This window comes from Brachyhypopomus gauderio, chromosome 6 (genome assembly GCF_052324685.1).
Source record: "Brachyhypopomus gauderio isolate BG-103 chromosome 6, BGAUD_0.2, whole genome shotgun sequence".
NCBI lineage: Eukaryota > Metazoa > Chordata > Actinopteri > Gymnotiformes > Hypopomidae > Brachyhypopomus > Brachyhypopomus gauderio.
Window position 1 is genome coordinate 2,176,095 of NC_135216.1, and position 27,235 is coordinate 2,203,329.

General features: G+C 39.3%; 1 protein-coding gene across 4 annotated transcripts in view; it reads left to right on the forward strand.

The window, feature by feature from the left end:
* Positions 1-7,428: 7,428 nt before the first annotated feature.
* The window catches only part of celf3a (cugbp, Elav-like family member 3a), a 96,718-nt gene continuing 76,911 nt past the window's right edge, over positions 7,429-27,235 (forward strand). For all 4 annotated transcript variants that reach the window (XR_013131693.1, XR_013131691.1, XR_013131692.1 and 1 more), the window contains exon 1: positions 7,429-7,668. The gene's annotated coding sequence lies outside the window, so the exon portion shown is untranslated. The remainder of the gene's footprint in view (positions 7,669-27,235) is intronic.

Consider the following 27,235-nt stretch of genomic DNA (forward strand, 5'->3'; position numbering starts at 1 on the left):
TAAATGTAACGGAGTAAATGTAATGCGTTCCTACCCACCTCTGCATATTGAGCATCTAAAAGAGCCACTAATGCATAGCAGCTTCTAGAACACTTAGTTGTAATACAATTAGATGCATAAACTGCTATAAACTGCACCTAAAGCTAGACTACACCTATCTACTGAACAAACTTTTGGTATTCCATTAGTATAGCACAATATGATGTCAAAACCTTAGCCATCTGCAGCTTATAAATGTGTAAACTACCACTGAATGCAAGAAGAATATATGTATATATATTAATATAATATATATAATATATAAATATGTTCTACTCTAGATTTGATAAGCATGATTTTAGTAAAGATGGTGATTCTGTTTGTGAGGGACTGACCCCGACCCCTGTGACATTTAAGGATGAGGACGTTGTTTCGATCTTCCAAAAAGTCAACCCTCATAAAACTAGTGGGCCAGATGGACTCAAGGGAAGGGTCTTGAAGGAATGTGCCATCCAACTGGGACCTGTTTTTTCTCAATTGTTCCAGATGTTTTTTAATACTAGTTTTGTCCCTCAGGCGTGGAAAATGGCAACAATTATTCCAGTACCAAAAACCAGTCGTATCAAATCATTAAATGATTATAGACCCATTGCACTTACATCAGTATTAGGTAAATGCATGGAGTGTTTAGTTTGCAAGGAGCTAATATCACAAACAGCTAAGTTCATGGACCCCATGCAATTTGCCTATCAAGCTGGTAGAGGAGTGGAAGATGCCACTCTGGTTCTCTTAGGGCGTACTCACACTAGGCTCTGTGATCCGGGCCCGGGCACGGTTGCCTGCCGAAGCACGGTTCGTTTGGCTAGTGTGAGCGCTCCAACCGTGCCCGGGCCCGGATCAGTTAACCGTGCTCGGGCCCGCTTGAAGAGGTGGGCCAGGGCACGATTCATGTGGACTCGGGCACGGTTCGCTTCTAGTGTGAGCGCTATCCGTGCCCGGGCCCGCTTTGTGCCTCGTGTGATTGGTTCATTTTGCTGGAACTCAAACATGACGTCAGTGATGCGATGCTCACGTTAAACAGTCATAGCGGCAAAGCGATTAGCAGACAATCGTTGTGTTAAATTATCGATAAATCTGTGCTTGCACCGTGTTTCTGCACTCCCAAAACGACTCCAAAAATACAATAAAAAGAGAATCGTGAACTCCATAGTGTTGTGCGAGCGCGCTTTTATTCCAAATAAAGTCACGTTGTGATGACGTAAGTGTGCTCGGGCCGGGTTGCTGAAGCCAGTGTGAGTGCAGGCCAGAGGGGGAGTGGGGAGGGGGGATAACCGGGCCCCAGCACGGATCCAGCAAACCGTGCCTAGTGTGAGTACGCCCTTAGATAAGGTGCTTGGTCATAAGGTACAGACAAGCCTAACACATATGTTCGGGTGCTCTTTATGGATTTCTCCTGATTTCTCCTCGGCTTTTAATACAGTCCAGCCCCATTTTCTCTTACAACGTTTATGTGACCTGAAGGTTAGCAGTAGCATTGTATTGTGAATCATAGAGTTTCTGAGGAGGAGGCCCCAGTGTGTGTGTGTGGGTAGCAGCTTTTCTAACTGCCTTGTCCTGAACACTGGTGTCTCACAGGGGTGTGTTTTATCGCCACTTCTTTTCTCAATATATACAAACAAGATTAAATACAATAGCAAAAATATCTCCCTTATAAAATATGCTGACGATATGGCCCTGGTTGCTTGCTTGGAGGACCCTATAAGCTCCTCCTACACTCTGTCCATCAGCCAATTAGCCACCTGGTTTGACACCAGCTTTCTTGATCTTAATGTTAATAAGACAAAGGAGCTGTGCTTTGGAGGAAGGATGGCAGGCACAGGGTCTGTCTTTAAACCAGTTATTATTAAAGGGGAAGAAGTGGAACAAGTAGAGCACTTTAAATACCTTGGGACATACATTGACAATAGACTTAGCTTTCAGGTTAATGCGGATAACCTCTATAAAAAGGCGAGGCAGAGACTCTCTCTTCTTAGGAAGTTGAGATGTTTTAATACCAGTAAACACACTCTGGTCATGGTTTATAGGTCACTTGTTGAAAGTGTTCTCAGTTTTAACATTGTGTCTTGGTATGGAAACCTATCAGTGAAGTACAGGAATAAGCTGGTCCAGGTGGTTAAACAGGCCAGTAAAATCATTGGAGACAAACTGTTGTCATTAGAGAACTTATACAGTCGATCTTTATCAAACAGGGCAACTCGGGTCTACAATGATCATACCCATCCCCTTAACCAGAGGTGGAAAGAGTACTGAAAAATTGTAATTGAGTAAAAGTATCATTACTTTACCTAAAATCTACTCAGAGTAAACGTAAAATTAACCATATTAAAATTTACTCGAGTAAAAGTACAAAATTACTTCATTTAAAATGTAATTTGAGTAAAAGTTACTTAGTTACTTTCAGTTATTTCATGCATGGATGACTCATGAACCAAATTCAGCACAAGTTGTTTTAATCGATTTCAAAGTGTATTTAAGTGCACATTCACACTTGCAAAAAGATCAGCTGGGCTCAGGAACATACATCCTCACAGAACAAGGACAGTCACAACCTGTACCATAAAGTGCAAACAATTTTCAGTCCTATTGTCCAACGGACAACACCATGATACGAATAAAGAAATTTAAATTGCAAATTATTCAAAAAACAAAATGCACACAAAATTAAGTGCCCACAAGATGCCACAAATCAAACTAAAATGCAACAGGATTCACACTCACAATAAAATGCCCACAGGATCCCACATCAAAAATTAAAAAATGCTCATAGGATCCCACAATTTAAAAGTAAGTGCTCACAGGATCCAACTATTCAAAATATAGTGCCCACCGGATCCCACTATTCACAATTAAATGCCCACAGATTGCCACAACTCAAAATAAAATATAAAATGACCACAAGATCCCACATCTCAAAATAAAACAAAATGCGCACAGGATTCCACAATTTAAAACGCTCACAGGATCCAACTATTCAAAATTCAGTGCCCATAGGATTCCACTTTTCACAATAAAATGTCCACAGGATCCCACAGAACCTGATAGAAGATTTAAAAATAGAACAATCTCATCCTTTTGGAAAAAAAGTGCACCAGATTACGACCTGATTGAGACAATGGAAAGAGCACGCGCAAGGCAAGGCCATGCAATTGGCCTTCAGTTCTGGGACTCTGCCCGCATTTAATTTTTCACCATCAATATTTTTTTACTCAGTAATGTGAGGGCGTTCAAATGTAGTGAAGTAAAACTACTTGGGTCAAAATGTACTCAAGTAAAAGTAAAAATTACATATTTCAAAAACTACTCAGAAAATTACAAATTACTCATAAAAAGTACTCAATTACAGTAATGTGAGTAAATGTAATTAGTTACTTTCCACCCCTGCCCTTAACTCATCATTTCAGTTACTGCCTTCAGGCAGGAGACTTAAGGTTCCATTAGCTAAGAAGAATGGATACAAAAAAATCATTTGTTCCTTCTGCTGTGAATATTTTGATCAATGGAATTATACATAAAGCTCGTACATAGTGGGAATTGTATTTACGTAAATATTTTTGTGTGTACTTGTGTAACTGTATGTATATGTCAGCCAGACTGCCAAAGATAATTTTCCATTTTATGCAATTTTAATGGACAATAAAGTTTTATCAATTAATCAATCAATCAAGAACAAAGACCTCCAACTTATTTCAAAGCAATTTTATCTGTACTTGAAGACACTGAACCCATTGATGTAGCCTTGAAATGGTAAAATATAAAGTATAAAAGTTGAGTTCATGTCAGCTCACCACCATATCTCTGTTGTGTATGTATTCAGTGGAACCTAATGAGTTATTTTAAAGGTGGAACAATGGGTATGAAATATTGTTCAATATGAAAAACAAAGGAAATTGTGAACAAATGTTATTGGGAAAATACAATGTACATCTTATAGGTTTTTAAAGAGTAATTTGCACTATTTATTCCATTTATTCAGTTGAAAAGATTAGTTATGCTTCTGTAGTTAAGAGGTTTCAGAGCATTGGTCTGGAAACTTTTTGTAACGATCTGCGCTGGGCAGAACAGGGAGGCGGACACAAACGCTGAGGAGAGCGAGATTTATTAAAGGACATTCCATAGGCAGAGTCGAAGTGACAGGCATGGGTCATAACAGGCAGGCAGTCCAGACATGAAATACGAACAGACATAATCGGACAGAGAAACTAAACGCGACGGGGAAAACATGGAACAGGCAGAAATACTCGCTGAGGAAACAATATTCACGAAAAACAAGATTGAACAAAAAGACCGATACAGACATGGGAGACACCGGGACTTTTATACACAGGACTAGACAAGGACCAGGTGCGAACAATGATAACAGGGGCGTGGCAAACAATGGGAAATCACAGAGACAACGAGCAGGGCGGGATAAACAGGCAGACAGCTAAACCCAGAGTGACAGCTATGAGAGGGAGTGTAGCCCTACGTGACACTTTTTTGTTTGTTTTTACAGAACCTTTATAGTTTTGCTTACCTGATGCCATAATACATAATACACATGGCTCATGTGTATTGCAGCCTAAACTTTTGCTTCACATCTTTACATAAGATGGATTTGCAAGCAAGCCTGACTTGAATGCAAGAATTGTGCATTAGTCTGGCTAAAGAGCATGACTTTATACAAGTTTTTGAATTTTAATAGAGGGCAATAAGAATTCTACATTTATTGACCAGAGTTCCATGTTTTGTTTACAAATCTGAAATCTGTAGATTTACTTGGGTTGATTGTGCCCACTCAGGATTAAATGTTGAGGATAAACTGTTACATTAGGATATGTATCATTTAATGTGTTTTATAATCCATAGAAAGCATGACAAAATGTTTATGAAGATGCTTCATGAACATTTTGAATTACAAGGACATAGACAGAGCTGAGTGTAGCAATATTTAGAGAAGGAGAAAGTGATGATGTAAGAGTGGCCTTGTCAGGTGCGAATGCCTGCAGAATGTGAAACCTGTTTATTGTGTTATGACCACTTGCTTATGAGGATCTCCTGATATAGTACAATACTGCCATGATGTAAATGATTACAACATTAAAATGTGGTGAGTACATTTTTTTATCACAAACCTTGGTCTGTCTTTTCCTGCAAGCTATTTACTTCATTGTGGGGAAAAAGATGCTTTTGAATGCAGTTTACAAAAAATAACTTCTGTTTTCAGAAAATGTTATGGTTTTAATAAAATTAAATTAATTTGTGAAGCTTTTGAGTCTTCAATTTATGTTGGATTTAAATTCTTACTGAAAATCATTACCCACCTCAATATTTGTTTTCTTTTTCATTTCCTATTTTCATTACAGGATTTAGTTGCTGTAATGAATGTCTGCAGTGGCTGACAGGATGTTGGAGCTATGTCTCTTTAGTCATGCTTAATGTCAGACCATTATGTATGAAATGTGAACCTATCCAATTACAGGGCTAATTTATTCTATAAACTATAGATGCATTACACTAGCATATTTGGTAACAGGCTGATGAAAACCATGTACATTCAGTGGTCAAAGCATCACAACACACACACCTGTTCACCCTAGAATAAGAGATCACAACACACACATCACCTGTTCACCCTAGAATAAGAGATTGAGCTGAGTATAAGAAAGTATTAAAACCAAATGTGAGACTAAGATGATTTTAGAAGCTGAGCAGAGTGCCCAATCCAATCTCTTATTTTTATCCCACCCTTGGTTTTCGAGTGCTCCTTGGAAGTGAGTGAGAAGTGGTAATGGTTGACTTGTTAAACCTACAAAATGGAAGAACCGTTCAAGATTCGGATGTGTCATCAGTAAATGTAAAAGGCTTAATATGCAGTCCTCAGCAATGGTGACTCTCTTATATTAGCATCCTTTTACAGTTGTCTGCAGTTGATGTTCATTACTTTAATTTCATGCATCAGTCAGTCACCAAATAAAAACGAACACTGCTTCATTACCAAGTTACTATGTTCAGTAGACAACTTTGCCCGTCTCCATTCTTATTAGAGGAGCAGTAAAGTCCATCAAACTCATATGCCTTCAAATGTCCTTCAGTGGAGTGAGACAGGAAAATATCAAAATGCAGGATTGTCAGCAACATTGATATAACGCTAACTACCTACTAGCGATTTTAATGCTTGTTACAAATAAAGAAGTAAAATACAGTGAAACCGCAGTTACTATGGTTGTAATTTTCATATCTTTATTACTGGAGAAAACACATACATTTACGGATTTCTGAGAAATTTCTCATTTGGAGTCTACCTCTGAAAAACCTATTTTGGAGGGTCATGTATACCTAACACTTTGCCCCATCCCTCTATCAAGCTTATATTGCAATCCCATTTTTGGCACTTGAATTGAAATTGGGTCATTTGTTTTTTGCTAATTTTGCTATGTGTACATACCTCAGAATTTTGCATCTGCTGTTCCATCTACACGATAAACAATGGATTTTTTATGAAGCATATCATAGGTGGCTCCAAAAAGAATCAGGATATCCAAGCCATATGTCGGAACTTCTGTGCATGTTCAGATTTATGCCAAAGCCCTAACTTATTACATTCAGTATTTCTCAGTCAACCATTTTCAGTAAAACTGTATTAACGCACTGCATAAGTGTTGTTTGTTATTGCTCTTGCATCATTGGGTTAAAATTTTCTCTGTCCTGGCTCCAAGGTGGTGGAATGAACTTCCCTTGTGTGTCCGAACATCGGAGTCACTTGCTGTCTTCAGACGCCGACTGAAGACCCACCTCTTTCAAGTGCACTTTGCATAATTATGCTTTGTCTATTGTACTTTATCGTCTCTTTCCTCAGGTATTGTGCATAATTGGGTTATAGGAATTGTTTACTGTCTTTTTCCTCAGGGGATGTGTATATTCAGGTATAATTGTTAGGTATCATTTGACTTTCGTCTAGTGGTTTTTCCAGCTTAGAGTACCTTGTGTTCAGGACTATATATTCTACCTTGGAGATTCCAAGCAACTACATAGCACTTTTGTAAGTCGCTCTGGATAAGAGCGTCTGCTAAATGCCATAAATGTAAATGTAAATGTAAAATATGGAGATGCTGCACATGCCTACATTGGTACCTCCATTTAAAGTCTCTGCAAAGATTCGAAGCTCCATTCAAGGTTCTTATGTTCGTCCTATTTGTTGTTTCATATGTCAAAGCTGAAATTTTTTCTTTATTATTACAGTATGTGGAGGGGGATTATAAATATATATATATATATATATATATATATATATATATATATATATATATATATATATATATATATATATATATATATAAAATAAAATAAAAAACTAGCTAAGACTGTGTTTATATCCGACTTTTAGCCTGCTGGCTGGCCCAAGGATGTGTCTAGGTCAGCTCAACAAACACAGCACACAGCAACAGTGGGCCTGGAAAATGGCGGCTGGAAGTGAAGGCGCAAGCGGCCACGGTCGTGGTTCCTCTGCTGTTTTGGAGTCAACATTAGACCGTCGTTTTCAAGGAGTAACAAATACAATGGAGTCAATTCAAGGACTATCAACTTGGTGCATCGAGAGCAAGAAACACCACAGTGTAATCGTGCGGTACTGGATGAAGTGGTTGAGGAAATGTGAGTAGCACTTTGGCTAACCTGTATGCTGGGCTAGTTGACCCTGGCGAGGCAGCTCCCGCTCACGGAGGCCGCTGGCGGGGTATTAACGACTCACTCGCTGGATAATTCACTACACACCCACTACACACAGACGTCCGCGTAGCTGAACTGTTTGCCGTGTGATAGCGGCTGTAGCTGGCGAGCTAGAGCTTGTTTCAGTTATCCACCTAGCATCTGTAGCTAAGCTAGTGCGTTTCCCGTCCGGTCTTAGCTACGTTAGCTAACTAGCTAGCTAGCCACACAAGCTAACCTCGCCGGCTACATTATGCATTAGCTAGCTAACCTCGCTAGCTACGAGGGTAATACCGTCACCGCGCTTCAGCTAGTGAACGTTAGATAAACGCCCTAACTCCTCTCGCTGGCCAACCTAGACGCTCAGTTAACTTTATACTAACCGTTAAACTGAATGGTGCTGGTAGTGCCCAGTAGGTCTACACCGGGCCAGCCAGGCACTGATGTGGGTGGAGGTTCTCACCAGTCCCACAGCTGCGGCTCAGATGAGCACAGACGGCCTCTATTTACTGCAGTACATGTACAGTAATTAAACATGGTCTAACTGGCGCAGTTATGCTGCCGCAGGCTGGACGAGTGTCCGGCAGCTCCATGACCGTAGCGGGTTGGCGAGCATTCTGGCTACCTAGCTAGCTGACAAATAGTGGTTAATATTGAATATATCAGCAGGTGGCTGTGTTCGGTGTGTCTGGATCACCCCTTGACACTGAAGGAGAGATGGGGTATCTGAACGGGTTTGACACGGGCCAGTCAGTACACCTTGTGGTAGCACATGTTGTACTTTAATGGTACGAACGAGCAGTGCTTACCACCTGCGCGCCATTTAGTTTAACTGCATAGATACTTGGACGCTTTGTTTTATTGTTGTTTTTAAGTGATATTATTGAGGCTTACATACCGATGCTATTACATGGTGAAACTTGAACTGCGGTAATTTGTAACTTGTCTAACACTAAGACCTCTTACCATTTTTCCACCAACAAAGTGCTGGAGATGGTGCTAGTTTCTGTATACTAGGGTGCATTTGTTTTCACTGGTTTGAGAGCCCGATTACCTGTATGGATGTGGGTGTTTTGTCATCTGGAAACATTTTTGTATAAACTACATGGCCATATTGCAAATAGCAAGTTTGTTACTTGCGTGGATCACTGATGATTCGTTACTACTGTGTTTGTGGTGGTGGTCATCATGGTGGTAAGGCGGGTAAAAACCCTTTGCAGGAGACAGTAGGTCCCAACCATTGACATCTTGTCACAGGTTTGTTGCTAAACCAGCAAAATTTTGTGGTCAGAATGGCACTAGTTTTTCTGACGAGAATGATTTTTGAAGTGGAAAAGGTTAGGACCATTTGTGATTTTGACACCAGCAGCAACATGCAGTTGGGAATATATATTAGGGATGCACCAATTCCAATATTAATATTGGAAAAAATTCTAGATCGGGTATCGGTGACAATGTGACCGATCCATAAAAACAGCTCTATTCAGTCTAATTCTATGCTTGTAACACTCTTCAGAGTTAGTTCAAACTTAAATATCTACTCTGTCCCATATAGAAGTGAACTTGGACAGTTAACAGACGAGTGAAACACGAAGCACACAGAGGAGAGGTGAATCGCTGTCTCGTACTCGCGCTGGTGCTATTACACTTAGTCCGTTTATTTGCTGGTTGACCAAAATAATCCTGGGCTCCAGCACTACTTGACTGTTCATCCATGAACTGGTGAATTGTCCAAAGCTCACTGAATGCGTTACTTACAGAAATAAAATAAAGAGCATTGGTCTGAGTCGGTCTACGGCAGAAAGCTAAAAAAACAACAATATTCCATACGCGCACTCAACACGCTCCTTTATAGAGACAGTACACATATTTCTGGCCGTTACATGCTTTGTGCTCTGCGTGATGTCTGGACAGGACAGGATGTGAAATACGGACATGTCCCGGGAAATACCGATGTTTGTTCACCATATCGTACTAGGAATACATTTAGCAGCTAAGTTATCATTACTGACCTGCGCGTTAGCCCCAACATGTTTCGCGTTGAGGTGGTAACGAAGGGTGGAAGTGCTCCTGTGATAAGCGAACTCCTTCCTACATAAAGTGCAAATAACACTATTTTTGTTTGTACTTCCATCTAGAAGTTTCTAATATTTAAATGTCCACCAGCGTAGCCTCTTCAGTCATCTCCATCATGCTCATCTTATTGTGGGTCCATATAATCTGTATGTCTGGAACTCGTGCACTGAGAAACATTCCACGGTGCAAAAGTGTCTCATGTGTTAATTTTTTTTGTTTTAATTTTCCTGTAATTAATTAATCGAAATTAACGCGTTAAAGTCCCACCACTAGTATCAATATATCGTTTTTTTTACAACACTAGTTAGGACTGTGCATATACTTGAATGTATATATCCCTCAATAACAGTGCTTTAATAAAATGTTTATGCAATTAAACATCAGTAAAAAAAACTAACTTAAAGAGAGTTAATAGCTAATCTTAACACATTTTTTCTCTAGGGAGTCCCTGATGTTAAATTCTGCATTTCTGCTCATTGCTTCCTCCAACAGTTAACTTATGCATTTTTATCCTTCGATTTTGAAAACCTTGAAACAATTAGACTTGCGTCTTTCCAGTTACAGCATGGGCAGAACAGAACCCCACGTTTCACCCAGTCACAACAACAAAATGCAGCCAAAGTCACAAGAAAAAAAACACAGGATTTTTATTTGCCAATGGTGGCACTTTTAATAAAGTAATAGCGATGCATCTTGAGTAATGTATAGTTTTGTATATAACATAATATACTTTGTAACAAGATTATGCATTTATGCACATACAGGTGTACATAACACGAAAAGTAAAATTTCCCTATCTGATAATCATTTATGCAATACTAAAAGCAGTCCAGCATGGCCATCTAAACACACTCCTAAACTTCGTGGACAGCCTTCCCAGAAGAGTTGAAGGTGTTGTAGTTGCAAAGGGTGGACCAACGTCATATTGGACCCTATGAATTAGGAATGGGATGTTACTTAAGCTCATATTTAAGTCAAATAATTTGCTGCTGCAACTTGTGATTCTGGTATCACTGTTTTTTACATGTATTATTAAAAGATACACTGACCCTTAATACAACAAAAGTATTTTTTGTTAAATGAACTATTTATTGTAGAAAACTGGAAATATTGTATAAAAAATTTCTCCTTAAAAAAATAAGCTGTACACGTGTTTATATAAATACTGCAAAATTTGAGAAAACTAAATCATGGATTTCAGTAGGCCTACAATTATTTAATTTTAAATTATTTAATATCTGATAAACTGAGCCTGGGTCAGTGTCTGATCAAAAACTGTTGTAAACGTCCGTTTTACTGCCAAGTTGGAATATAACCAGGTACTGCAGAAAGAGTATTATTTCTGTCATGATCCTCACAATGGAGATTTCTATTTTAAGGCTTTCACACAGAGTCTGGTTTTAACATGAAAAACAGGCACCTCAGAATTTGAAAATGAACGCATGTAAATTAATGGCGTCTTTCACATCCAGTGAAAGCAAGGACCCAAAAAAGTTAGGTTTATACTTTCGCGAGTGACCGTAGCGTGCGACTCCGCACACCTCACGCAAAGGTGCTCTATTGGGTTGAGGTCTGGTGACTGGAGACCCTTTGACTACAGTTAACTCATTGTCGTGTTCAGGAAACCATTCTGACATGATTTGCGCTTTATGACATGGCGTGTTATCCTGCTGGAAGTAGCCATCAGGAGATGGGTACACTGTGGTCATAAAGAGATGGACATGGTCAGCAACAACACTCAGGTAGGCTGTGGCATTGACATGATGCTCAGTTGGTACTAATGGGCCCAAAGTGTGCCAGGAAAATATCCCCACACCATTGTACCACCACCACCAGCCTGAACCTTTGATACAAGGGAGGATGGATCCGTGCTTTCATGTTGTTGACGCCAAATTCTGACCATACCATCCGAATGTCGCAGCAGAAATTGAGCCTCATCAGACCAGGCAATGGTTTTCCAATCTTCTATTGATCTATTGTATTGAGTTGTTGCTTAATAAAGTGGGCGGTGAGTGTATGTGACTTGGTCTGAACATACAAGAAAAAAGTATTGTCCTTTTTGTGTTTACCCTATGGCCCGGAAAAGGAAATGTTCTTTTGAGTGAGCGGTATCTTTTGGCGACTGCTATGTTCATGGCAGTTCACTGGTGTTGCTCTGCTACGAAATAAATAAAGTAGTTAACTAGTGTTGCATGGTATACCGATACTAGAGTAGTATCGCGATACTTCATTAAAAACAGTACAATACCCAATTTGCTTAGTATCAGTGCTATAGGACTGAGTGCGTTTTTTTTTTTAAGAGCAGTATTTCCAAAGAGTGCCACACGGGGGCAGTGTGCGCGTACAGCAGTGCAGCGCTTGCCTCCCCTCTGCAGAATAAGAAGAAAACGTGTAGGATGGTTGCTAATAGAAGCAATACTGCGGACCGTCCTCAGCTTGTTGAAAAACCACACGCACAAAGCGAAATATGGAATTATTATATGGAATATAATATGGATAAAATATGGAAGCAGCAGAAGTGCTGTGTGTAAATACTTTGGTTTCGAAGCAGATACAGATGTAAAACCGAAGGACATGAATAAGCCAGTTTGCAAGCGGTGCTTTCGGAACATTTCAACGAAGGGAGCTACAGCCTGGTTTATATACTTGACACGAGGGTCCGCGCGGCGAAAATGACGTAATTGCCGTGGCCTCGTGAGCTGGCGATTCACGAGGTCTTGCACCTCTCGAATTTTGTAACTTCGCAACTTCATTGCGCCGTGCTGCAGCGCAATGAACAAAGTCATGTTTGCAGGGTTCATGCACCTTAACAAGGTGGAATTAAAACACTTGTACGTCACTTTCAAGGTCCATTTCAATATTTCCCAGCACGTTAAACTTAATTAAGTAAAATATTTATACATATACTCGAAATAAACAAACAATACAATACAACAATACAATATTCATTTGTTTGTTTATAAAAAATAATAATAAAAAGGCTTTAAAACGGAAATAAGCATAGTATCTGACTTTGATATCGAAAATGGTATCGAATTTCAATATTTTTTAAAGTATCGTGACTACCCTATAGTTAACATTATAAAAGTCGTGTTTATTGCGTTTAACATTGGTAGCAGAGAATGGCTGCCTCTAGTTACAAAGTTCCGCTGAAGTTTGATGAGTCAAGACCGTATGACTGTTGGGAAAATGAAATCAATGTATGGACGCGTGTTTCAGAATTGGACAAATAAAAAGCAGCCGCTTGCCGTGGCTTTGGGGCTAGAAGGAAGAGCCCGGGAAATCGCTATGGAAATTCCTGCAGCTGACTTGGATAGGATACCGGTATGACTACCTTGCTAGCTGAATTGGATAATGTGTTTCTCAAGGAGGAAAAAGATTGTGCATATGAAGCGTATTCTCATTTTGATAGAATTACAAAAGACTGTTAACTGTCCATGTCTGACGATATAATTGTATGAATAAGCAATATAATTGTATGAATAAGTACGGCATGACTCTACCAGACGCTGTGTTAGCATTTAAGCTCTTGGACACTGCTTGTCTTGATGTGAAAAACAGGCAACTTGCACAAATGGTGTGCAAAGACTTAACGTTCAGCGACATGAAATTGACGCTTCAGAGGATCTTCGGAGGGAAAACGACAGGCTCACCGAACGGAATTCAAGTGAATCAGCAGGATGTAGCATTCTTTGCAGATCAAAGGCCGCAAGGACGAGGAAGACGGCACACGACACAGACAGAAGCAACCTTTAGCAGGTACGAACCCATTGGATAAATTCAGTAGGAGATCAAGATGTGCAATCTGCCAGAGAACATTTCATTGAGCGAAAGACTGTCCTCATAAGAAAAGTGAATATGTAAAATTAACTGAAGGAGATCCAGTTGAGGAGTGCAATATCACACTTTTTACAAAAGCCTCTATGTCTGACTCTGAAATCTTCCTGGCTGAATCCGTGGGGTCAGCTATTATAGACACTGCTTGCACTCGTACTGTATGTGGGGAGAAGTGGCTGGAAAGCTATGTGAGAGATCTCGGCCCAAGCCAAGTGAAACAGGAGCAGAAAATGGAAATTCCTACCTGCAGGCCATTTCGGTTTGGAGATAGAAACTTGGCCTTTTGTCTGTCCTATTTTAGCAGGTAGCTTCACGTTTCTGGTGGAATATACCATGTTGAAACTGAAGTGGTCAAAGCTGATTTCCCTCTGCTGCTAAACAAAGCATCCCTGAAGAAAGCTGGCACCATTTTGGACATGAAAAATGACAGGGCTGTTATGTTCAGGCAACCTGCACCTCTTGAGTTCACAAGCTCTGGCCATTACTGTGTAGACATCAGAGACAAAGATGCTACAAAGAGTGACATTGAAGTTGAAGTCCTCACCATCACTGATATGGCATCAGATACAAAAGGTGAAGCAGAAGATGAAGTCCTTACAGCAACAGAAAACATGTCCATTGATGAGAAGCATAAAGTTCTCCTGAAGCTTCACAAACAGTTTGGCCATGCTTCTGCAGATTGCCTACAAAAGCTCATCCAATTGTAGGTTTGCCTTTGGCCTCAGAATACAACGAAACAGTAGCAGTAGACCTGCACGAGTTGGAACCATGCTTATGGTACCTACATATAATCGATCATTTCACACGTTTTAGTGCTGGAAGCATCGTGAAAACAAAGAAACCCTCTGAGATTGTCAACTCCTTCAATCACGCATGGATAAGTGTGCATGGTGCCCCCCGGAGACTGTACAGTGACAACGATGGGGAGTTCAATAATGAGGAGATGAGAGACATGGCTGAAAACTTCAATATTGAGACAAGAACAGCAGCAGCATACAGTTCCTGGAGCAATGGCCTGCTTGAGAGACATAAACACTTTCTGAAATAATCCAGAAGGTGAAACGGGAGAATGGGTGTGACTGGCACACTGCTCTTGACTGGGCCCTTATGGCCAAGAACAGTATGCTCAATGTCCATGGCTACGGCCCACATCAACTAGTCTTTGGACAGAATCCCAATCTCCCCTCGGTATTAATTGATAAGTTACCTGCACTAGAGGGTACCACTAAGTAGGAGAACACATGTCAGCATTGCATGCTTCTAGGAAAGCATTCACTGAAGCTGAATGCTCAGAAAGGAGGGCACTTCGGAAGCAGCTTAGGCCTACAGATGACAAATATGTGACAGGTGACCGAGTATATTACAAATGAGCCAACTGCACTGAGTGGAAGGGACCAGGAGTGGTTATTGGTCAGGATGGAGTTGTTGTATTTGTAAGACATGGGGGTATTCTTGTTAGGGTACATCACTCCAGGCTTTGTAAGTTGAATTCACAGGACAAGCAAACTGGACAAGATGAAACTAACAAAAACACAAAGTGAGGGAGACATGACACACGCTGCACTAGATAGCTCAGACAGTGATCAAAATATCGAGGATGAACAGAAGACTGAGTGGCAGGGAAGTGAATACAGGAGATGTGTTGCAACCACTCTTGACACAAACTAATGTGATAGAAACAAACACAGCACACATGCGCTGTGGCCCCTCTGCAGAAGTAAAGTTAAAAACAGGTCAAACTAACATTTGTGGGCAGAGATGATGGTATTCAGCATGCAGCCAGGGTTATAGGCAAAGCAGGAAAAGCCACAGGAAAGTACAAAAACTGGTATAATGTACAACATCTTGAACCTGTGTGGGACAAAAGGAGTCAGTTGATGTGTCACATGTTGGTAGTCTTAACATTGAGTCAGATGACAGGGACAGTGATGTGTTCATAACAAAAGACATTTCATTTGATGCAGCAAAACAAGAAGAGATAAAGAATTGGCAGGATAATAATAATAATAGAATTTTATTTAAGATGCCTTTCAAGCCACCCAAGGTACTTACAGAATAAAAATAAGAGACAAACGGAAGATCAATAAAAAAATAATAAAAATAACAACAATTGATAACAGTTAACATCAATAGAATAAAAGAAACAATGTAAACATTCTAAAAAGCACATTCAAAAAGGTCTGATTTTAAGAGCTTCTTAAAAACAGACTGATGTACAGGAGTGGAGAGATAAATGGAGAGAGTTCCACAACTTGGGGCCCACAACACTAAAGGCTTGATCCCCGAATTTACAGAGTTTTGTGTGCGGCACAACCAACCGGTGGGCATCAGCAGACTGAGTGCACGTGACTGAGCATAGGGGGACACGATGTCAGAAAGATAAGACGGTGCCAACCCATGAATGGATTTAAAAACAAACAATACAATCTTAAATTTAATCCGGTCAAGGACAAGAAGCCAGTGCAGATCTTTTAAGATCGGGGTGATGTGATCCCACTTCCTGAAGCGGTTGAGAACTCTTGCTGCAGAGTTTTGGACATATTGCAGCTTCTTAAGGCTACTGGCAGGAAGCCCAATAAGCAAGGAGTTGCAGTAATCAAGCCGAGATGTAATAAAGGCATGAACAAGGGTCTCAGCCACAGAGTCAGACAGGGAAGGGCGTAGGCGAGCTATGTTTTTGATGTGGAAGAAGGCTATTTTGGTAATGTTGTTAACGTGTGCCTCAAGAGAGAGGGTGGAATCAAGTATGACACCAAGATTGTGAACCTGTGCCACAGCAGAGGAAATAAAACCAGGTATGGAAAAACTGGTCTGACCAATCTTATTGAGGGTAGATGATGTAGCAACGAGCATGGGTTCTGACTTCAAATTTACAAAATTACTGAGCATCCAGTGTTTAAGATCAGCCAGACGGTCTAGCAGAGCGTTAGGCGGCAATACAGTTGAAGGCTGAGTGCTAATGTAGATTTGAGTATCATCAGCATAACAATGAAACTGAAGGCCATGTTGACGTATAATATTGCCAAGAAGGAGCATGTAAATGTTAAAAAGAATAGGGCCCAAAACTGAACCCTGTGGGACACCGCAAACTAAAGAGACAGTGTTAGTTTCTCTGGGTAGTTTCAGATCCAACTGCCGCCTACCTGCTAAGTAAGACCTGAACTACTGTAACGCCAAGCCTGTAAGACCAATCCATGATTCCAGCTGATCAAGGAGTACGTCATGACAGATTGTATCAAACGCAGCGGTAAGGTCAAGGAGAACAAGAATGCTCACCTGACCTGAATCTGCTGCCAGCAGTAAGTCATTCATGACCCTATCCAGGGCCCTCAGGGTCTCAGTGCTGTGATTAGATCTAAAACCAGATTGAAAATGTTCAGATAGGTCGTTCCTCAGAAGGTGTTGCTGTAATTGTAAGGACACACAGCGCTCCAGAATTTTGCTCAGAAAGGGGAGGTTCAATATGGGACGATAATTATTTAGATCAGTGGGTGAGAGGCCACACTTTTTTAGGACCGGTGTAAAAGCAGCCAATTTTAGGTGAGAGGGAACCAAGCCTGAGGTAAGAGAAGCATTGATAATCCTAGTAATGAGTGGACAGACAGATGCTAGACATGCCTTCAGTAAGGGAGTAGGCAAGGGGTCTAAAACACAAGGAGTAGATCTAGCCCCTTTAATAAGACCAACAATGAAATCCTCCTCAACCAGGTGAAAAACAGACAGTGGCGTTGAGACTAAAGAGTGTGGTACAGAGCAACCCGAAGTACACGGAACAGACTGAAATTCAGCGTAAATACTCTCAATTTTCTCAGTGAAGAACACCTGGAAGTCATTACAAAGGGCTGATGAAGGGGTTAATGGAAAGCTGTTTGCAGGTTGCAGGAGTTTATTTATTGTAGAGAACAGCGCAATATTGGTAGTATTAAAATCAGCCTTAGCCTTGAGTAACGCACCCTTGTACAGCTGACTGTGATCTCTATAAGCTAACGCATGAACTCTCAGACCTGTTCAGACCAGGATAATGATGTATTTGTGGAGGTTGAAAATGCAGGCCAAAAATGTGTCTCCACCAGATGGGTCTGTACTCTAAAAGAAACTCCCAAGGGTATTGTGCCTAAAGCACGACTTGTAGCCAGAGGTTTTGAAGAGCTTAATAGGCAAGAGTTACAGAAGAATTCTCCAACCTGTGCCACAGAATCTCTGAGGCTATTGTTAATAGTGATCTGTCAGAATCTTTGGCAAGTCCATTCTATGGACATCAAATCTGCATTCTTTCAGGGCGTGGAGTTATCCAGGGATATTTATATCAGACCTCCTCCAGAGGCAGCCTGTGAAAATGTTATATGGAAGCTGAAGAAATGTGTATATGGTCTTGCTGATGCATTGCTATATTGGTATATTGATAAGTCAAGGCAATCATTCTGAGCACAGGTGGTAAAATGTCGCAGGTGGATCCAGCAGACTTTTATTGGCTAGACATAAGTATAAAATCACTGGAGTACTTGCATGCCATGTAGATGATTTTCTTTGGGCAAGCTCTTTGCCACAAAGGTGATTCTTCTTCTAAAATCAGCATTTCAGGGTAGTCATGGCCTGGTGGTAGGGAACTGGTCTTGTGACCGGAGGGTGCCAGTGATTATGCCTCGGCGTGCCAAGGGTTGCACGCGTGCCATAGGTTGCCGACCCCTGGTATAGACGATGCTCTTTTTCTTGCCACCTTCTTTTCTGAGTTAACAACTGAATTCCCCTTCATTGGTCTGTGAGACTGACAATCAATCACTATTTGATGTCCTTATGTCAACTAAACAGGTCACAGAGAAGAGACTTAGGTTGGAAATAAGCAGTATTAAGGAGCTCATCCAAAGTAAGAAAATCAAGGAGATGTTCAGAGGCCAACTTGCTGACTGTCTCACCAAAAAGGGGAGCATCAGCTCTGATGCTATTGAAAGCTTTAAGTGAAGGATTGTGGAATTTATGGTGAAAATATTAGACTATTCAAAGCACCGTTTGCATTGGATTATTGCACTTTTTGTTTACATTATGAGTTATGTTCATTTTATGTCTAACTCTCTATTAACATATCAGGATGTCACATAAGGGTTTATGTTTATGTAACTGAAATGTTTTTATAGGTTTTTTTTTATTTAATTTTTTTAGGCCCTACATAAAAAAGGATAGGGAGATTGATAACTTGTATTGTCCTTTTTGTGTTTACCCTATGACCTGGAAAAGAAAATGTTCTTTTGAGTGGGCGGTATCTTTTTGGGGACTCCTATGTTCATGGCAGTTTACTGGTGTTGCTCTGCTAAGAAATAAATAAAGTAGTTAACTTTATAAATGTTGTGTTTATTGCGTTTAACAATGGATATGGTTGCCAGTTTTGTGCCCATGCCTTGGATTCATCTGTGGTGGTGATTTTGACACCCCTACTTGAATTGAAAATTAGTGCTGCACATGACATACTAATTTATAACATGGTTTCTAGAATTTTGGTAAATAATTTTAGAGGTGTATTCAACTAAGGATTTTAATAGTCAAATCTGATTCGTCAGATTTTCCCTTTAGTCGACTAATAGTCGAATCTGGTTTTTTTTTTTTTATCTAGAGCACCTTAAACGGGATCCCATTCTCATTCAGGACTTTTTTCTACTTCAAAGTAAAAACCTAAAACACTCAGATAAATGAATAAACATGGTAGGTTGCCTTTATTCAGCTTTTATTTATTTATTTACTTATGTATTTTTTAATGAAACGTTAGAGAACTTTAACAAAAAAAGTCACCGTCAGTGCGCATATCGAACTGTCAGACAGGCACTGTGCAAAATGTCAAATATTTTAAATAAAATATGCCTGCCTGAAAATATTTTAAAAATTGCCACACAACAGCAAAAAAGTAAAGGTTCAAGTAAAAAGCAAACGACAACAACAAAAAGTTTATAGGCCTACTTGCCGAATCAGCGACTATTGCAGGTCACCCCTAAATCATTTACTCCAAAATTTAATTGCAAATACAAATAAGGAATGTCATTGATGTATGTTACTGGGGCCTAATGTAACTCTGTTTTAAACAGCAAATTATAATAAAACTAGCTGCATTGAGGCAGCATTAGGCTTAAGAAAATATCCTGTGACAGATATTAGATGGCTGATGAGGAAATCCATAGACAGTGTAGTTGCAGTGTAGTTTTTTTTTAATTGTTTACATGATGAATAGCAACAATTAAAAAATAAAAGGATAATACAAATATGAACAAAGACTTATTCTTCTCTACCAAACTGTATAAGCGCACAAACTTGTTGGTTTGAATTTACCAATGGTAATACTTTGATTATGCAGTCTTCCATCTTCTCTCTGACCCATTGGAGGGTCAAGAAAAGATCAGCTAGTTTAGAAAGAGTTTCCATTAAATGTCCCAAGGAATGTCCATAATACCACACCCTTGTCCAAATGTGGCACACCTTGATCCAAGACACTGGCCCATCATCAAGAGCATGCAACTTTTTTTTTTTTTTTTTGCTTTAATTAATTTATGATATGACATAAAAGTTAATGTTATGTTAATAGGATAGAGATGTCCAAGAGGCTAGCTAAGCTAAAAAATGCTAGCTAAGACCCTAAACAATGCTGAGGAAGTACAGTAGAACCCCGGAACTCGACGCTAAATCTTTCCGGAGCGTCGAGAAGCGATGCTGTCGAGTTCCGAATCAATTTTCCCCATAAGAAATAACTGAAAACGGATTAATCCTTTCTCCACAAGTTGAATTCCTAGTTGAACCACGAGTTGCCTAGTGCGTGAATGCACAGACATCAATGACTTTTCGCGTATTTTAACGCAACAAATCATAGCAGCGTAGTTCGATGTCTAAATGTGTATCTGCTATGCAAAATGCGTAAAGGTTGGCACGTCTGCAGGCTTGAAAAAATAATTTCTTCAGATTCCTTGCAACCCACCTGCAATACCTAAGCGCCTCACACTTTGAGAAACTATTTGTTGTTGCAATTATTTTAGCAATACAAATATACAATACACAACATAACTTCGTCATAAAGCTTGGGTATAGCTGTGCGTGAAAAATACCTCCGGCCAGGAAGCTCATATCGGCGACGACTAACATCAGTTTCCTAAAGCCCTCGTTTTCCACCGTACTAAACGGCATCGTGTCCTTAGCCAAGAAGTTTGTTACAGCTTTAGTGATGTCTGTATGATGCTTGGACTTAAGTTTGTCATAAGACATGAATGCAACCAGGGGTGTCTGCTGCATGGGGTTCTCTTTGGTTGACACAGATGCTGGCGATGTTTGAGGAACAGGTTGGTTTGAACGTTTTTGGTGCCTCATTTTTTGACTCTCAGAATATTCTATGTAGTGGAACTGCTCGAGGTGGTGGAACAGATTTGATGTATTACCGCTGCTAGTCAGCACCAATCTCCGGCACAATTTGCAGCAAACTGAATCCTGTAGTTTACCAGACATACGAAAGCCGAACCACTTCCACACCACTGAATTAGTCCTCCCTCTCTTATCAATTGTCTTCTGCGTTTTTACTTGTGGAAGCATGTTCACTCACTTGTGTGTTGCCGTCAGAGGTGCTCATTTTGTATCTAAAATGTCCCACGCTGGAGCTGAGCCTACCGTAGTGTAGCCTATCTGGCCACTGCCTATTTGATTGTCAATACGCATGGGCGTAGCCCAGCTACGGAGGCCGATTGTGTTCAGCTGTGCTTGAATCCAGCGAATTGACGGCTGCGCTCTGTAAAAAACGCTCGTCAATGGCAGATTCTGTAAATAATTCGTATTGAATTACCACACAAATGATATCACCGTTATTGAAATATTTCTTATCGCGATAAATACCGATATCGAATTATTGTCCAGGCCTAGATATTGCTAATTATTTTACCATAATTTACACAGAAAACTGACAGTGATTGTTTTTAGACCATAAATGAACTATTCACATAGCCAGTCTATGTAAGTGAGCATAAAGAGAGCACCCTGAGCTTAATGGGGACAGCAATACTTTCGCATTTAAAATATAATGGGCTTTATTTTAACATCAGTATTTTGTCACAAAAATGTTCTTTACCATGTATATAATCATATACTGTTTGAAGTGAAGCAAGAAATATTGATTATATGTTTATACTTAAGCTTTTCTCCAATGTGCTCACACTGATGCACTCCAGTTTTTATGCTGCTGTACCCTTTAAGCTCATGTAAAAATGATACAAAATCTTAAAAAAAACCCTGCAATCTACAAATATTATTTCTCATCCATTTGGAAATAAATGATTTGCTAAATAGTAAAACACAAGAAATTATCATGTGTGATTTACTATATTGGTGTCTGCAGCAATCTCATATGACTAGCATGCTAACAAGGAATTGCAGCATTTGCTAAAATGCTATAAAACTGTATTTTGAATTAACTGTAACTTTCTCTTACATCCAAGTTCCAACTTGTGCTAGGTTGTGTTAAAACCATTAATCTCTTAAATTTGTAAAAATTGGTGATGCTTAACCAAATCAAAATTTGCTGTAATATTAAAATTTTCAAAATCTGAGGGGTCTCTCCAGATCAATGTTTTCATGTGGCTTTCAAAATGGCTGCCAGGAAGAGGGAACACTGACAGGATGTTGTTAAAATATGTAGCAGTATGATTGGCTTTAAATTGCATATTTTAAAAAACAACTACATGTCTTGATTTAGTTATCAAGCAGGATAACTTTTTTGTATTAAAATAATTTGTGTTCAAAGTTGCAAGTGAGCTTAATGGGGGCGGTTACCCTAGGTGATATTTAGTATGAATTCTCATATGCGTAATTGTTTATTTGTACTCACAAACACACAAGTCCTTTGTAGATCTTCGTTGTTGTTCATGTTACGGTTCATTGTTGTACCCAAACAACTCAACATAAACTCCAACCAAATTAAGCCTTTTCTTTTTTATGATGTCCATAGAAAAAGTATAGATAAAGATAGATCCATTGATAAAGTAAGCCAGGGGTCGGCAACCTTTGACACATGGAGTGCCAACTTTAACATTTCTAGTCAATGAGTGTGCCACCTGGAACACAATGCAACATAAATTTTTGTCAAATAAATGTTCCTTCCCCCTTTTTTGAGGGGTGTTTATACTACCACAAATCTTTCTTTCTTTCTTTCTTTATTTATACAGGAAAATTTTAAGCAACATAAGAATGCCACACAAACTGGCCTGACTCAGTTAAAAACTGGTTTACAGCAGGTTCCTGTTCTGCAGCACAAAAAGAAATACAATACAGGATATACAAAACATTTAAACATACAATTAAGACAAAGTAAAGTAGAATAAGAGGGGGGCATGTCTACCTTTCAAACTTAGTCAGTGATTACAATTAAAGCTGTCCATAAGATGTTGTTTATATGCTTGTTTAAAACGTACACTAGATGTGCACATTCTAATATGATAGGGTATCTCGTTCCAGACTTTGGTGTACATATGAAGGAAAGACCTATAGCCATAGTTGTTTTTATAAGCTGGGACTGGAATAAGAATATTTGAGACAGATCTAGTAATGTATCCTTGCCTCTGATTAAACCTTGGAAGAAGATCAGCTAATGATGAGTGAACGTTGCTGTGTTGTAACTGAAAATAAAATCTCATAGCTAGAGTATTTACATAATTATGAAAAGTCAATGCATTTGAATGTTCAAGAGCAGCACAATGATGAGTCCATAAGGGCAAATTAGCATGGATTTTATATGCTCTGTTATATTGTTTTACAATTGGTTCGATGATTTCTTTGGTGGTAAGAGACCAAACAGGTAAGCAGTAGGAAATTGTGGACAAAATTATTGTATGAAGATATGTATAAGAAACATTGCATGTAAGATATGATCTAATTTTTCCATAAACATACAATTTCTTATTGAGTTTTTTTGTTAGATTCTGCATATGATCTCGATATGTAAGATGTGAATCCAAATAAACTCCCAAATATTTATAAGACTTTGAAATTGTTAAAGGCTGCCGTATGAGACAAATGGGCTCTGACACAGTTATGCATTTTCTAGAGGAGTGAAAAAACATACATTCCGTTTTCTTAACATTTATAGTTAGTTGATTATCTTTCAACCATTCATAGAGACACTGAAGGTCATTAGACAATTTTGAATTTATGACATCTACATTTGAACCAGAAAGAAAGATGACTGTGTCATCAGCATACAGAAGACAATTAGAATTTCTACAAATCTTTGGGAGATCATTAATATACAAGAGAAAAAGTAACGGACCCAAAATGCTACCCTGTGGGACACCCAGATTACAAGCCATGGGAGAGGACTTGACATGATCAATTTTGACTGACTGATACCTGTTAGATAAGTAAGAGGAAATCATCGATATCACAGAAGAGGACAATCTAAAAGACCACAGTTTATTTAACAAAATCTGATGATTCACTGTATCAAAGGCTTTACAAAAGTCTATAAAAATCGCACCAGTAATTTGTCCTTTGTTAAGAGAAGTTCGTACTTGTTCTGTAAAAAATAATAATGCATCCATAGTTGATCTACCAGAACGAAATCCATATTGTGAATCACTAAGAAGGTTATTTTTTTCAAGATAACAACTTAACTGATTATAAAGAGCTTTTTCCAATAATTTAGACATTACTGGAAGAATGGATATTGGTCTATAGTTTGACATAAGCGTTGGATCCTCAGATTTAAAAATAGGAGTAATTAGAGCAGTTTTCCAGACTGATGGAAAAATTGAAAGCCTGATACAGAGATTGATCAGATGATGGTAAAGAGGAATAAAACAATTAGCATGAACCTTCAAAAAATCTGTAGATAGGCCATAAATGTCGCATGTATGTGATCTTTTTAGAGAGTTTAAAATATTGCACAACTCGTTCTGCGTAATCTCTGAAAAATTAAAGTGAGAAGAAACAAAAGGTGATAAAGAAATACTAGTGGTAGTAGGAGTAGATATAGCTTCAAATTCAGATGCTAGCTCTTTAACAGATCTTACAAAATATTGGTTAAACGAATTTGCTATCTTTTCAGAATCAGTAATTAAAACACCCTCCAATGAGATATAGATATTGTTCCTATATTTCTTGCTATTTTCACCTGTAATAACTTTAAGTGTGTTCCATAATGTTTTAGGTTTAGAAGCACTTTGCAAAATTTGTTCTTTGAAATAATTAGATTTAGCATTCCGTAATTCAGCAGTACACTGAATTACACAGTACACAATCGTTTCGGAGAACACTGCAAAGAATGTGACGCCTCGTGAATGTGTCATCTCCTGTAACGCTATTAGGCAGGTTAACTGATTTTGCCTAAATTTAGGCAACATTTAAACATGGCTCTGTGGCGGGAGCTGAGTGCAGAGCGTTGAGGAGCGATTTCGATTGGAGGATCGTGCTCTCTGTATTTTTTCATTATTATTATTTTTTGCTGATGCTGGTCTAGCATGGCACGTGCCAGTGATCAGTGGCGTGCACAGACATTTTGGGGGGCAAGTGCTCGGGGGGAGGGGGGCACTTTTTAGCGCACTTCATTATAAAAAATTATTACAAGCACATGTTGAATGAAATTTGACTTTTATTTGTAACATTCTCTAAACGTGAGTTTTCAATGGAAAAAAGTCACACCGCCAACTGATAAAATCCATATCCAATATTAACTATATACAGTCATTGTTAAGTCTTTCAGTTAACTTCTGTTTACCCTCCACTGTCTGCAGGCCTTGTTGCATATATTTTGCAATTAGTAAATCAATATAGGCCTACAATTAAGACAGTAAAAAGACCAAAAAGTAGGAGAAGGAGTTATAGGCTACTGAGTGTTTTCATTATATGAATGCAGATTGGCGTTTTTCACAGGTAATGGGGAACTTCCTGTTTCTTATTTCACAAACGAATATGTTAATTTATGTTGCCTAACAAAACCTATACAACAGAAAACATTCAGCTTAACACACAGATTTGTAAACTCTACCTTAATTATCTGTATGTGGTCGTCCTCACATTATCTATCATTGATTTGGGCTAGTGCGACTAGTTTATCAGGTGACCAGTCGGGTAAAAATGCTTAGTACTTTGGTGCTGTATGAGACATTTTACTGCACAAGAAAATGGTTTCACGTTGGGCTTAGAGGGCAAACAGTACTATTGTACTTGATGTGTATGTGACCTGGCTGGTGGGGCACGGGAGAAGTCGTCTATCTGTGACCGTGCTAGCTGTGCTGAAGACGCTTCCTTCCACTCGCTGAACTGAACTGCTGCTGCAGCGCATCTGGTGTTAAAGGAAGAGAGAGGTCGGGTGTGTGCGAGGTGGTGGCTCATTTCAGGGCATTGTTTTTAATTGCTCAGGTTTTCTAAAGATCATTTTAAACCGACCTCAGTAAAATGTTAATAATAATAATTTTTTTTTAAACCGAAGTTTCAAAAGGGCACTTTCGTTGATAAAGGGCAGAGTTGGTGGTGCTTTAGCACCACCTGATGTCTATGTGTGCATGCCACTGCCAGTGATTATGCCTCGGCGTGCCAGCAGTGGCACATGTGCCATAGGTTGCCGACCCCTGAAGTAGGCTATACGCGATCAAAATATCTAATAGCAAAATAATCCATGATTGCTTTAATTTTGCCAAACAGTTAATCGTGTGTTCTGGAGAGCTTAACTCATCTTTGCTTAGCCTACCTTAGTTTAGCATGTTTACAACCCATCTGGCTTGTGTTTTTGCGCATGCCCCTGTTAAAGACATTCATGAATCATGGCAAGTGAGGTGTTAATCTTTTCAGCTTCGAGGTTTAGAACAGCTTTCAATCACTTTGAAGGCATCAATCAGCTTGTCGCTGTCGAGGCTTCTTGGTTGGCCCAATACCCCTCGTCCTTTCACACCTCTCTAGGCAGATGTGAGAAAAGCTGTCAAAGCCACCAGCTCACTCCGGTCCAGTAAAAACAACTTCAACAGTAGACAGATGCAGATTTGCAATTCGAGGGCTGATGACGTAACACAACGCTGCAATGTCGCCGATAAGTCGGGAATTGTTTGTTGTTTTCAGCAAAGGAGAGGATTTTTTGAAGTGAGCAAGAAAAGAAAGGTATTTGCCAACATTTTCTCTACTGTTTGAGTGTGATATTGAAGCTTTGTTAGTAAATGAATTTTAGGTGACAAAACATGGTCATCTTGTGTCGTAAACCTGCCTTTTAAATGGACATTTAAAAAGACCCACGTGGTCCATGTGTTTTTCAAAAACTTTAAAGCCTCCCGATTTCTCCCGATCGGCTGCATGTACATGGCATAGGAAATGTTAAATTTATCTGGTGATTTAAAATATAAATAAATGTAAATGTGGCATATTTGTTTACAGTGAATCCTCGCTTAACAATGGGGTTAGAGCATGGGTTAAAGTTCTCCGTCACTTTTTTTTTTATTTGATTTTTTTAGAGAAAAAATCCGTCAAATCATAATAAACAACACATGCGCGTGCTATCTGTTTTATGACCGAAATATGATTCTCACTGGTGCTCATCATCGCTGGATGGATGACTGCGGTGTCATTTGATTGATTTGCGGTTCATTCCACCTTCAGATTTGCG